The sequence below is a fragment of the Cebus imitator genome, unplaced genomic scaffold, assembly GCF_001604975.1.
Source record: "Cebus imitator isolate Cc_AM_T3 unplaced genomic scaffold, Cebus_imitator-1.0 Scaffold524, whole genome shotgun sequence".
NCBI lineage: Eukaryota > Metazoa > Chordata > Mammalia > Primates > Cebidae > Cebus > Cebus imitator.
This window is the reverse complement of record NW_016107839.1, coordinates 1,003,334-1,016,985: the sequence shown is the minus strand read 5'-3', so window position 1 is coordinate 1,016,985 and position 13,652 is coordinate 1,003,334. Positions and strand designations below refer to the sequence as shown.

The window sequence follows — 13,652 nt, the reverse complement described above, 5'->3', positions numbered from 1 at the left end:
GGGCGTGGTGGCTCACGCTTGTAATCCCAGCACTTTGGGAGGCCGAGGCGGGTGGATTACCTGAGGTCAGCAGTTCAAGACCAACCTGGCCAACATGGTGAAACCCCATCTCAAAAAAATAAAATAATAAAATAATAAATAAATAAGAAAAAACAGTGATTATACATGATTTTTGAAGAAGAACAAAAACACAAATACAAAATCATAGTCCACTAGGTGACCCCGCTAGGAAAACCACAACCCTAAAAACAACACTGAGTACTGAGGAACCAGCGCACACGGCCAGACACGACTGTCACACACACTCACACCTGCACGCGCACTCCCACCCACACATACAGCCCGACAGCACCTGTGCCCACACCCCCACCCCCACATGCACCCCACCAACACATACATCCAACTTTATGCACCAAGAGCCCATGAAAAAGTCACACCCCCACACCCCTGTCCAGGCCTCTAGGGGTCTCACACCTGCAGGCAGCACACGCCAAGGTCAATACCAGTTGTTAACGCTGTACTCAATTTACAAGCCCTTACCATTGAGGGAAGGAGGTGTGGGGAATCTCTTTGTATCACTCCTTACCCCGCCACAAATCTGTAATTATCTCAAGTGTAAAGTGTGGCCAGGCGTGGTGATCCCTGCGCTTTGGGAGGCCGAGGCAGGCAGAGGTTAGGAGTTCGAGACCAGTCCGGGCAACATGGTGAAACCCCGTCTCTACTAAAAATGCACACACACACACACACACACACACACACACACACACAGCTCGTGTTGTGGCGCACACCTGTAGTCCCAGCTACTCGGGAGGCTGAAACAGGATAATCACTTGAACCCACGAGGTGGAGGCTGTAGTGAGCCGAGATCCTGCCACTGCACTCCAGCCTGGGAAACAGAACAAGACGCCGTCTCACAATAAAATAAAATCAAAAGCATCATTCCCAGCTTGAACTGGGAAAACACGCTGGGCTCATGGCTGCACTGCATGCCAGGCCCTCTGCCAGCTGTGGGAGAAGCTGCCGCAAACCTTCACACAGGAGGAGGCCAGCCTGGCAAACCACGGGCACGCCTGCGGCACCCAGCCACACAGGCGGCTCAGCCTCAAACCCAGTCCTCCCTCCCTGGCCTCGCTGCCTGTCCAGAGCCCAGCCTGTCCCTGAAAGGACTAGGGTACGCCCAGCCTCAGCCCAGTGTCCAGGGAGCACGGACCCCGGATGAACCCCACTTACCACAAGGCCCAGGGCCGGGTCTCCCAAGGGCACCTCGGCTGGTGTACAATGACCAGGCATGCAGGACACCTGCACCCCAGGATCCCCGACAGTGCTGTGTGTGTGTCACGCCGACCGACACACCCAACTACCGCACCACAGGATCCCCAACAGTGCCACGTGTATCACTCTGACTGACACGCCGATGCCTGTGTCCCAGGATCCCCGACAGTGCTGTGTGTGTGTCACGCCGACCGACACACCCAACTACCGCACCCCAGGATCCCCAACAGTGCCACGTGTAACACTCTGACACGCCGATGGCTGTGTCCCAGGATCCCCGACAGTGTCCTGTGCATGTCACACTGACCAACACGCCCAACTACCGCACCCCAGGATCCCCAACAGTGCCATGTGTATCACTCTGACTGACACGCCGATGCCTGTGTCCCAGGATCCCCGACAGTGCCGTGTGTGTGTCACGCTGACTGACACGCCCAACTACTGAGCCCCAGGATCCCCAACAGTGCCATGTGTATCACTCTGACTGACACGCCGATGCCTGTGTCCCAGTAGCCCTGGAGTGCCACGTGCTCCTGTCTCCTCCCCCAGGTCCAGCAGAGTCCCCCATCCCTCAGCAAGCTGCCCATACATAAACAAGCTGTGGGAACCGTCTCTCTCCCCTCTGCCCTCCACATCCACCTGCCACCCAGTCCAGGGGCATCCACCTAAACCACAGCCCAGTCCCTGATGGGGCCGCACCTCCATTCTGGCCCAGCAGCAGCTTAGAGACCTCAGGATGAAGACCCACAGCCCCTGGGGCCCCTCTCCTCCAGAGGGTGCCGACTCTCCCTTTCTGTCCTCAGAAATGCTGTTGTGGGGCCAGCACTTTGGGAGGCCAAGGCGGGTGGATCACAAGGTCAAGAGATCGAGACCATCCTGACCAACATGGTGAAACCCTGTCTCAACTAAAAATATGAAAACTAGCTGGGTGTGGTGGTGCATGGCTATAGTCTCAACTACTGGGGAGGCTGAGGCAGGAAACTCGCTCCAACCCAGGAGGCAGAGGCTGCAATGGGCTGAGATTGCACCACTGCCTGGCAACAAAGTGAGACTCCATCTCAAAATAAAAAGAAAAAGAAATGCTATGGGTGGCAGTGGGGCTGGCTCTTCACCCCTGCAAGGGGGAAAGCTGGCTTCCTCTTGCCCGAATGTGCCCGCCAGACACAGGAGGCTGACACCCCTCAGGGACCAGATGATATCAGGCTTGAGGGACCAGACTTCTCCAGGCCTGCAACCGTCTCTCCACAGTCCCTGTGGGCCACAAGGCCCAGACAGGGGTCTGGTAAGTGATGGGGCTGATTTAGAGCCTCGTCCTGAGGTGCAGGAGGCACTGCCAGGGACGGAGAGGGCACCGGGGTGACTATGGTCCCCCCAGATTTATGTTCACCCGCACCTGTGAGTGGGACCTTATTTGCACACGGGGTCTTTGCACACGTGGTGGGTCACAATGAGAATGCTGGAGTGGGGTGGGCCTAGGTCCCCGTTAGCAACTGGTGTCCTTAAAAGAGGAACGTGGAAGCCCCACATCAGGAGATGGCCACGTGGAGACGGAGCAGAGGCTGGAGCCCCCGACGCTGGGAGAGGCAGCGGCTTCTCCCCTGGTGCGCAGAGGAGCGCGGCGGGCCCACTCCCGGACTCCTGTCCAGGGCAGGGAGAAGCTGCTCTAAGCCACGCAGTCTGCAGCCCTGCTGTGGCCGCCCCCTGAAGCTCGCCGAGGGAGGACACAGCTCCAGCCCGGACCCAGCCTGACGCCCGTGAGCACCAGGACTCAGGTGCCCCAGCCTCAGGCGGTACCAGGCTGCGCGTGCACTTCCACAGCGTCCCAGGAGGCATCTGGACGGCAGTAGCTCCGCGCCGCCAACCAGGGACAGAGGCCGCCGCGGCGAGCCTGGGTCAGCCGCGCACGGGCACAGGCCGGGCAGGGCTGGGGAAGCCTGGGAGCCTGAGACTGGCCCAGCCCCACCTGAGATTTCTCAGGCACGCCGGGTGGCAACCCCTTTGTTGAGGATGAGGACGAGGTGAGGCCGGTGGGGTGAAGCAGCCAGGGTCCAGGGCGAGCAAGTTCCCAACTTTCCAGTTCTCCCTGCCCCCCGAGGAAGAGCGGTGGTCCCGGCCGCCCGGTGGTGGAAGGGTGCTGCAGCCTCGCCAGCCCTGTATAAACCCCAGGAGCCCGCGTGCTCCTCTCACAGGGGAAGCTGTACTGGCCCGACTCAGGGCCCTGCGGACCGGGTCAGAAGCCAGTGCCCAGGAAGCTCCCCTCCCCGCACCAAGGGCCTCACTCCAGGGGAGTCCTCCGGAAAGTCAGGTTGCGCCCATCACTGTCCCTCTCCTGGGAGGGCTCAAGGGTGCCAGCCGTGGGGGCCGCACACCACACCCCTGATTTCCAGGGAAGCCCCCTGCCCATGCCTTCCAGCACCTTCCAGGGGCCAAGGGGCAGGTGCTGTGCGGGGGAAAGTTCCCAAGCTCAGAGACGGCCAGGGGCAGGAAGAGCATGAGTGGGCGGCTGCACTGATAGCCCCTATTGCCCAGCCTCCCCCGTGCGTGGCGCCAGGCGCTAGGACATGGCGGGGGTGTCCCAGATGCCAGACGCAGTGGAGAGGACGCCGATAATGAAGGAGGAACGACGAGTCGTCCACAGGGTGTGCCCGGAGGAGGCTGAGACAGGCCAGAGCCAGACGGCAGGATCCAGCGAGCCCAGGCAGCGACCCCGACAGTGTGGGGCAGGACCCAGAGTGGACTACGGCCCCACCTGCGTCTGACCCCACTGCTGGGGTCTCCACGAGGTCAAGGCTGCTCTGCTGACTGCACAGCCCCACCCGGCACGGTCAGCACAGCGCTGAATGAAGGCCTACAAGGCGCAGAGAAAATAAAGCAGGCCCTGGGGGAGGGACTCAGGGTGCTGCATCCCAAGCCCACCCGGGGACGGGACACCACAGGGCCAGGGGATGTTGGGGCCAAGATGCAAGCAGGGTGCAGCCCCCCCCAGCACCTCTGAGGTGGCACTGCTGTCCCTGAGAACAGAGGGAAGCCCAGGCCCCCACGCCAGGGCCAGGCAGAGTAGCGGTGGCTGCTGGCACTCAGCCCCGGACCCTCAGACAGAGCGAGAGTCCCAAGCCGGAATGTTAGGCCAACTGCTGCTAGGCAGAAACTACACTTGAGGAACTGGGAACAACACCCCACACCCCACACCCCAGATCCCCGAGGAGGCTGAGACAGGCCAGAGGAAGAGGGTCAGTGATGCAAACGCTGACGCAGGAAGGGCCCTCCAGGCCAGGCTGTGGGGACTGTGATGTGGGGTCCCCACGGCCGGACCTCACTGCTGTGTGACAGTTAAAGGCCTGTCCACCCCGACCGGTGTGCAGCAGCTTCTCATGGTGGCCAGGCAGCTTCCACATGGCCGCTGCACCTCTGAGCCGCCTGCTCAGGTCTTGTGCTCGTTTCCCATCTTTTGGGGCCAACATGGTGGTCCACACCTTGCAATCCCCGTGCCCTGGGAGGCCACGGCGGGAGGACTGCGTGAGCCCAGGAGTCGGAGGCCAGCCTGGGCAACAGAGCGACACCTCAACTGCTATGGGCGCACACGCGCACACACACACGCATGCACGCACGCACACACACACATATGCACGCACATACACACACACACATGCACGCACACACACGCATGCATGCATGCACACACACGCATGCATGCACGCACACACACGCATGCATGCACATACACGCATGCATGCACGCACATACACACACACACACACACACACACACACTCTCTCTCTCTCTCTCTCTCTCTCTCTCTCTCAAAGCCTTTTGATACACTGAGCTTGAACCTGCGGTCTCCTCTGACCCCCAGGTCTTTTTCTCCTGAGCAGATGTTAAGCCAAATGCCGCTCACTCCAGACTCCCAGTCCTTTGACATGGAGGTGGCCCTATGTACCTTAAATCCGTGCAGACGGTCCTCTAGCCCACCCCACCCCTGCCGCTGTCACTACCTCGCCGGTGGGCTCAGGCCAGCCCACCTGCACGCTCTGCCCACCTGGCTCCCTGGGGAGTGCCCAGCGCTGCTAGCAGCCACGCTATACTGATCCCAGGCAAGAGGCCCAACAGGTCACCACTGTCCTTGAGCTCTTTAAGTCCAGCCTTGGTGACAAAAACATTACGAGGACCTGCAACCGAGCACAAAGCGCATCAGGTCCTGGAGGAGGAGGAAGAGTTCCTTCCGGCTTCAGGCTGGGCTGGAGGACGGCAGCTCCGAGACCGCCCTGAGCCAGGCGTCAGCGCCGACTGCCGGAGCTACAGGCTCTGTCCTGCACCTCGCCCGGAGGAGGACAGACGCCCCAAAATCACAGAAGCAGGAACCCCAGGTTCGCCAGTGGGGCCTGATCCATTTGCTCTCGAACGCAGCAGCTGAAAACCACACCCAGGTGCTCTCTCTGGCTCTGGCCGTTCAGAGGTCCAGGTGAGCTGGCTGGCTCCAAGGCTAACATCAAGGTCCACTGTCCTGAGCCCCGCTCCGGATTATCCGGGAGAGTCCGCGCCTGAGCTTGGCCGGGTGGCAGAATTCTGCTCCCTGCGGTCACCGGGCTAAGGCCGCATCCTCCCTGCCATCGGGGCACCGCACCCCTATCACATCGTCCCTCCCTCCGAGAAGCCAGCAAGGCGAGGTCCCTCACAGGCTTGTGATCTGAGCTTTGTCCCAGCTGGAGAAGGCTCTCATGTGTGAGGACATTCGTGATGACGCAAGGCCCCGAGGAATCCAGGGCGACCCCTCTGCAGAGCCCCTGTGCCCCGGGAGGCACCACACCCACAGGTCACGGGGGAGCGAGGTGGGGGCACCGCGGCATCTCTGGGGCTGACCCAGACCCGCAGGACACAGTGCCAGGCTGTGAAGTCTCAGCCTTCGGTCAGGCCGCATGCACGAAAACCCAGGCTCCCGAATGGCCAGCCGGGAGCAGAGCCGGCCCCTGAGTCCAGCAACAGGCTCTAAGGGACCCAGTCCTGCTCCTTTTAGGGGCCCAGAGGCTGTGGCGCCTGAGTGTCCTCCTCAGCATAATTCCCCCACCCCCCACGTCCTTCAAGTGGGGCAGGAGCCGCCTCACCAGGGCTGGGGGAGGGGGCCGCTCAGGTGCACCCCCGGGAGGGGCAGCGGAACCTCTGTGGGCAGGAATGTAGCCTGGGTTTCTAGATCATCTGGTTTTTCAAGAGAAGCCACAAGTCTGGGTTTGAGGGTGGCAGCCCCTGGTATTCCGACAGCGATCAGGTGGCCACACCCCTGGGAAGCCCTGGGTGGCCAGCCCTCAGGGCCTCCCGAGAGCTCCCGAATCTACCTGGGGGCTCACAGCTCCCCCAAGTTCCTGGGGTCACAGTGATTCCAGGAGCTGATAAAAGGCCCCGAAAATGCCCCGGGCCAGCCCAGCCACACCCGGGCAGCACCAACAGCCATTCACCACCCCGGGCCCCAGCGCCCAGCCCAGACGAACCCTGGGTGTAGGCCACCAGCCCACTCCGCAGCTTCCAGCGCTGGGCTCCTGCCCCGCCAGCCGAGAACATTCCGGTTACTGAACCAGCCCTGGACAGCACACTGCCCCTCACCATCCCCCGACGCCTCAGAACCCCCTTCACACCCTCAGGTTCCGGGCACTCTGGCGGCTGTCCGTTCCCACGGAGCCTGGCCCTCACACAGCGCAAGGAGGCCGCAGTCATCACGTGTGGGTCCTGAGGCCTGTTCCACACGGCCCCTGGGCACCAGAGGCCAGGCAGTGAGCACAGCGGACCCCGGAGACGGCCTTCCTCAGTTTACCTGACATGCAGAGAAAGACGTCTCCTTGCTTCAGGCTGGGCGGGCAGCCGACAACGGTCTGGGGCCATGGTGGAGCAGGGACTTTCTCTGTGACCCTCCCCGGTGGCTCCACCCCAGCAAGTGAGTCAGTTCCATAAACGTTTACTGCCCGCCAGGCCTGTGGCTCATGGGCCCCCCTCCCCACGCCCCAGCATCCAGCGCCTCGGCTCCAGCTGCAGCAGCAGCTCCCAGGAAACACGAGTGACCCGCCTCCCAGAACCCGGCACACATGAGTCTCAAAATGCTGCGGGCCCTGGAACCAAGGCCAAAAGCCACCTCTTTTGGTTTCACTTGGGCACTTGTTCTTGCTGGGGACGGAAGCCAATCACAAGGCTCCAGGAAGCTTGGGCACCAGTCGTGGAGAAGGTCACTGAGGCACCGGGGCACCAGGTCCGCAGTAGGGCGTCCCAGCTGCCCCCAGCGTGAGGCTGCCCAGGGCGGGGCCTGCAGGGGAGCTGACTCAGCAATGACGCTCCATGCCCCTCCTCCCACCCTGTCACTCCTGGGGGCGTCCAGGGTGACAGATCCAGGGGAATCCGCAGGAGAGCCAGGGCACATGTGAGACCCCAGGCTGAGGGCTGCACAGGGCCTGAGCTTCAGGGAGATGCTGCCATGCCAAGCTCCCAGGAGGCCTCCACCTGGGCCACCAGCCCCTCTGCACCACCCAAGAGGCCCAAGGCCGGCCCCCTCATGCCGGGAGTCCCCTAGGCGCCTTGTAGCAGAATGCATTCTCGGCCCCCTAAAGCCACGAGCAGCTCAAGGACAGAGCTGGGCCTGGGCAAGGGAGGTGGGGTGGCACCATCGCTGCTGCCGTACTCCTAGGGGCCGGGACGGGACGGCTGCCCAGCACCCCAGCACCCCTGATGCGAGCCGCCTGCAGGGCTACTTGGCCAGTTCCCGGGGACACCGTGCTCCGCCTGTGGTGACAAAGGGGGCTTCTGAAGGACGGGCAGGCCTTTAAACACTTATTTTCCCTGAAACACGAGCCACACCAGGAGGGCACCGTCCAAAGCAAACGACTCAAGGGTTTCAGTGCATTCTGAGCCGGACCACCATAGCTTCTAATTCCAGAAGATCACGTCCCCATCAGCATTCACTCTCCAGCCCTCCACACTCCCTGGAGCCACACGTCCACTTCCCAACTGTGGACTGGCCTGCTCTGCTCATGTCACATGAACGGAGTCACACGCCGCATGGCCTTTTTCATCTGGTGTCTCTCCACGAGCACGTCTCTACGGGGCATCCGCACTGGGCCCACGGACGGCAGATTTAGCCTCTGCCTCCTCGCAAGGCCCAGCAGGACTAAAGCGAGAGCGGATGGGGCCCACATGTCCGAAATCCCCATCGTGGCCAGAACCCCAGATCTGCCTTCACTGCTGGGGCTGAGCCCTCTCCTGAGTCCTGGGGCCTGTGACAGGTGACTGCACTTCCCAGCAGGGAGGCACAGTGACCACGGAGCTGGCAGTCTGCTCTTCGTCCCAGCCCGAGCGTGCAGGTGCCAGCAGACCTCCCTGGGGTTGGGGGTGAGAGTGTAGAGGCGAGGGGCGAGGCTGAGGGTCCACCCACGCTGCTGGGCAGGCAGCGGGCAGGCCAGAACAGAAAGCAGGTCGGGGTGACCTCGCTCTCAGGCTACACCCGGTGGCCAGCCACACCCAGTCCTCCCCGTGCACTGTCTGACCACACAGCCCTTGGTTGTGGAAAAACTGACTGGAGGCACTCCAGGCCTGCCTGCAACAAATCACATGCACACGTGCAACGGGCACAGGCAACACACACATGCGCACAACACGCACACACAAAACACACATGTGCATGCAACACACGCAAAACACGTGCATGCAACACATAAAGCACATGCACGACACACACAAAAACACGTACACAAACACACAAAAACACACATGTGCATGCAACACACAAAATGCACACATGCATGTAGCAGAAAAACACGTGTGCACACAACACACAAAAACATGTGCATGCAACACATGCAACACACGTATGCACACAACACACAAAATGCACATATGCATGTAACAAAAACGTGTGCAATCACAAAAACACGTGTGCACACAACACATGCACACAGAAAAAACATGCACACAACACACAAAAAACACATGTTCGTGCAACATGCGAAATACATGTGCATGCAACATACAAAACACACATACACGTGACACACAAAAACACACAAGGGCACACAACACCCAAAACACATGTGCACAACACATGCACATACACAAAACACACGTGTGTACACTACACAAAATGCATATGCACATGACATAGAAAGCACACATGTGCACATGACACACAGAAACACACCTGTGCACGCAACATGTGTGCAAACACAATACACGTATGTGAATGCAACACAAAACGTACATATGCACACAACACATGCACACAAAAAACACGTGCACACAACACATGCACACACACAAAACACGTGCACAAGGTGCACGAGCAGAGGTGCATGGGAACAGGCAACACAGATGCACACATCGTGCACACAAAACACACGTGCAGAACACGGGAGCACAGGGGCACAGGCAACACACTGCACACACAAAATACACATGTAGAAAACATGCACACGAGCATGGGCACATACACGCACCTGCAACACACATGAGCACACACACACACACACACAAAATATACACACAACACATGAGAACGAGTACATGGGCACAAGCAACACACAACCAAAATACACACATGCACAACACTCTCATGAACAAAGGTACCTGGGCACACATGCAACACACAGCATACATGTGCACCCATAAAACACACGCATATGAAATCCACTAACACTACACACATGCACAGGAGCACACAACCACGAGCATGCACATTCACACACAATGTATGCACATACATGCAACACTAACAACACGTGTGTGCACGCATGTGGCACAACATACAAACGTACAGGCACACATGTGCACACACACACACAGCTGCCCCCACACCACCTCCGGGAGTGCTTACAGCTGTGGATCACATGACACCGCCCCCTTCCCGGAGCTGATCCCACCCCCAGCATGGGCCCCCTGGGAGGGAGGCCTCTGGGAACCGGACTGGTTCTGCCGACACAGTTGCCTCTTTGTTCGGGGCAGAGCTCACTCTCGCGGTGTTGACGTTTCCGCCTGGGCCCCGCCGGAGGGGCATCTGTGACTCTGCTGGAACTGGGCTGGGCCAAGCCCAAGCTGGTCACACCCCGGAGGGTGGGGGAGGCTTTAGGCAGCCGGGGGGTCTAGGGGTGACTGGCACAACCTCTCTCTGCCTCTGTTTCCCCGCCAGGTGAGAGGGCAGTGACTGCCCGCGGTCATGTGACCGGAGAACATGTGCCCTCTCCTCCGCACCTGCACACCTGGGTGCCTCCTGTCCAGCCCAGGCCAGACTATAAAGCCAACTGCGAGGGAATGAATGAACCAACTTCACGATGCCTCTGCTGAGCTCTGCCTGACAGGCTCCCCCAGAAGTCCAGCCCCTGCCTGGGTCCGGCTCCCGGCAGCCCCACCCATGCAGCCCCTCCACACCAGGGTCCTCCTGGCTCCCAGCAGGTGTGGGCAGATGTCTGCTGGAATCCTCAGAGTTAAACAAAAGCGTCCTCCCTGTGGTCTGAAATCACACTCCCCGGGCTGGCAGGCGCCTTCCAAGTCCTTCCCTTTCCAAGGAGGAGAGCCTGCCTGCGACTCCCCTGCCATGGGAGGCCATGGTACCTCCGTCCTGCTGTTCTCCATCCCACCCACCAAGGGGTCCAGATCTCAAATTTGTCCTTTCTCATCAAGAACTCTGAAAGTGGCCGGGCGCGGTGGCTCAAGCCTGTAATCGCAGCACTTTGGAAGGCTGAGGCGGGCGGTCATGTGGTCAGGAGTTCAAGACTGGCCTGGCCAACACAATGAAACCCCATTTCTACTAATAATACGAAAATCAGCCAGGCGTGGTGGCGGGCGCCTGTAGTCCCAGCTACTCGGGAGGCTGAGGCAGAAGAATTCCTTCAACCCAGGAGGCAGAGGTTGCAGTGAGCCGAGATCGTGCCACCGCACTCCAGCCTGGGCAACGGAGCAAGACTCTGTCCCAAAAAAAAAAAACCAGAAGTCTGTAGGTGGCCTGGAGTAGGCCACTGTTGGGAAAATCTGGGGCCGGCAGCCAGAATGCCTTAAGGCCAGAGGCCGTCTGGGAAGACAGAGCTGGGATGACACCTGCCCAGCCTGCCACAAACTCTGGGTCACAGGTCCCCGCTGCTCCCCTTCCAGGCTGAGTCGGGGAGACAGACCTAGCCCAGGGATGGCACCCACAACAGCACAGCAACCCTCAGGAAGCAGTGCCGGGGTCTTTCCTGCCCTGGCCCAGAGGAAGAGGCCTGGCCTGGGACAAAGTTCAAGGCCTGTAATGGGCGGGCCGGCTCCCAATGGGGTCTGCGGCCCTGAGCCCTCGCCCGTCCTGTGCTCTTCTCTTGAACCTCTGGAGGCACTGCAGTGAGTGGGGTGCTGGGTTCCAGGCCGTGATCCCCTCCCCTGACAGCTGAGTAAGTAGGTGTCCAGCTAAGGACAGCCGGACTTCACTCACTCTGCCCCTCTGTAAAACACTCACCGCCCCCCCAAACTGGCAACCAGCATCAGCACAGGCCAGCTCCAAGGTCACGCATCCTCGCTGACAGGGTGTGCAACAGATGGCAGCAAACCCGTCCCGTCCCGGCAGTCACAGGCAGGAAGGACGTTCCGAGGCAGGCGGGAGCAACAGGCATTCCGGGAAGCAGAAGCCAGGGGATGCCCCGGCTACACATTTTACAGGCTCGATCTTTTCTTTTTTTTTTTTTTTTTTTTTTTTTTTTTTTTTTTTTTTTTTTTTTTTTTTTTTTTTTTTTTTTTTTTTTTCACTTTCCAGAATGTTATAATCAGTTCATCCAAGGAGACACCCACTGACCTGGCCCAGCACCATCTGTGCCCAGCGTCCGTGGAAGCGCTGGGTGGGCTCTCCACAACCCCTGCCCCCACCAGTCTGGGGACTGGTACCTCCAGGCCCCACCAGCCTTACTCCTCAGGGCTTTGGGGTGGGGGGCAGAGTGTCCTACGAGGGATAGGGTAGGCACCCCTTCCCATCCCCCGACACGGGCTGCACCCCGGCCGCACTCGGGCCATCTCAGCCCGATATCCTCCCTCCCCCCGGCCCCTGGAAGCCGGTTTCAGAGCGACCCGCACTCCCGAACCCCAACACGCACGGATCCCGTCCAGACGGCCCGGGTGTCAGCTGACGCCAGCAAGCCCCCACCCCAAACCGGGGGACCTCCACGCCGAAAACGAGAAACCACGTATCTGCCCCAGAACAGAAGTCAGAGGCCCCGGGAGGAGGAGCTGCGGGGAGGGAGGGAGGTCTGCGCTGCCGGGTCGGGAGGGCAGGGGTCCTGGGACCGGGGACACGGAGGAGGAAGGGACACGGACGCCCTAAAGGAGCCCGGAGTCTGGAATCGGGGAGGCGGGAGAGATCGGGGGTCACCCCGAGAAAGGGGTCGAGGTCACAAGGCGCACGGAGCCGAGAGTGCCCAAAAGGGAGGGGCAGGATACCGAGGAAAATGGGGTGCGGGGGTCACCAAGGGGCTCAGGGGAACCAGGAGTGCGGGGTCAAGGGTTACCAGGAAACGAAAGGTCGGGGGTCACCGAGCCGAGGGGGGTAGGAAGTCACCGGGAAGAGAGGGAAGGAAAGGTTGGGGGGGTGTCGTGGAAGGTGGGGTCAAGGTTCACGGCAGGGGGTGGCCGGGAGGGGGCAGGTCAAGGTTCACGGCGGGCGTCGTCGAGCAGCGCAGGGTCAGCGTTGGCGGCGAAGGGCGGGGTCTGGAGGGGTCGCGGCAGAGGGCGGGGGTCGCTGCGCGCTCGCCCCCGCCCCGCGGCCCCCAGAACCCCAAGCCCCGGGCGCGGGGGTCCGCGGGGAGCGCCGGACCTGTCGGGCCAGGCAGGGGTCGCGGCGGAGTAGGGGCGGGGGTCGCAACCACAGCCTCACCTCGGGCTCGGGTCCGGCCGGGCGCGGAGCCCGCGGCGCCTCAGTTTCTCCGAGCCTCGCAGCGGCCGCCGCTCACTTCCGGGTTTCGGGCGCCATCTTGGGGGCCGCGCGCACTTCCGGTCATGCCGCGGGGCGGGGCCTCCCGCTGTAAGGGGCGGGGCGTCCCGCTGTGAGGGGCGGGGCCTCGTGTCGGGGGCGGGGCCACCTTCCAAGCCAATACGTTGAAGTCCCTCCGCTCTCCGGAAAGGGCTGGGACTCCCGCGGTCCTGGGTTCCAATCCCGCCCTGCCTGGTCCTCTTGAGACCCCTGGCAAGCGTTTTCACCGCCTCAAGCCTCAGTTTCCTCTTCTATACCGTGCTGGTGAAATGGAACCTGCTTTGTGGTACGGCCTGCCCCGTTTTCCTCCCTCGGAACCCCCTCCAGGCCTCTGCAATCTGCCGCGTTTCCCACTGGGGCACACTCACCCCACACGTTTAATCTGAAACTCTCTCACAAGGTAACCACAGCACTTTGGGAGGCTGAGGTGGAT

General features: G+C 60.9%; 1 protein-coding gene across 3 annotated transcripts in view; it reads right to left on the bottom strand.

Moving 5' to 3' along the window:
• The window catches only part of SBNO2 (strawberry notch homolog 2), a 67,436-nt gene extending 54,199 nt beyond the window's left edge, over positions 1–13,237 (bottom strand). For 2 of the 3 annotated variants that reach the window (XM_017514452.2, XM_017514454.2), the window contains exons 1-2: positions 13,124–13,223; positions 7,128–7,130 (exon numbers count right to left, since the gene is read on the bottom strand). The gene's annotated coding sequence lies outside the window, so the exon portion shown is untranslated. Of the gene's footprint in view, positions 1–7,127; positions 7,131–13,123 lie in introns of all 3 variants that reach the window. The other variant, XM_037733423.1, reaches the window with a different exon arrangement.
• Positions 13,238–13,652: the final 415 nt, after the last annotated feature.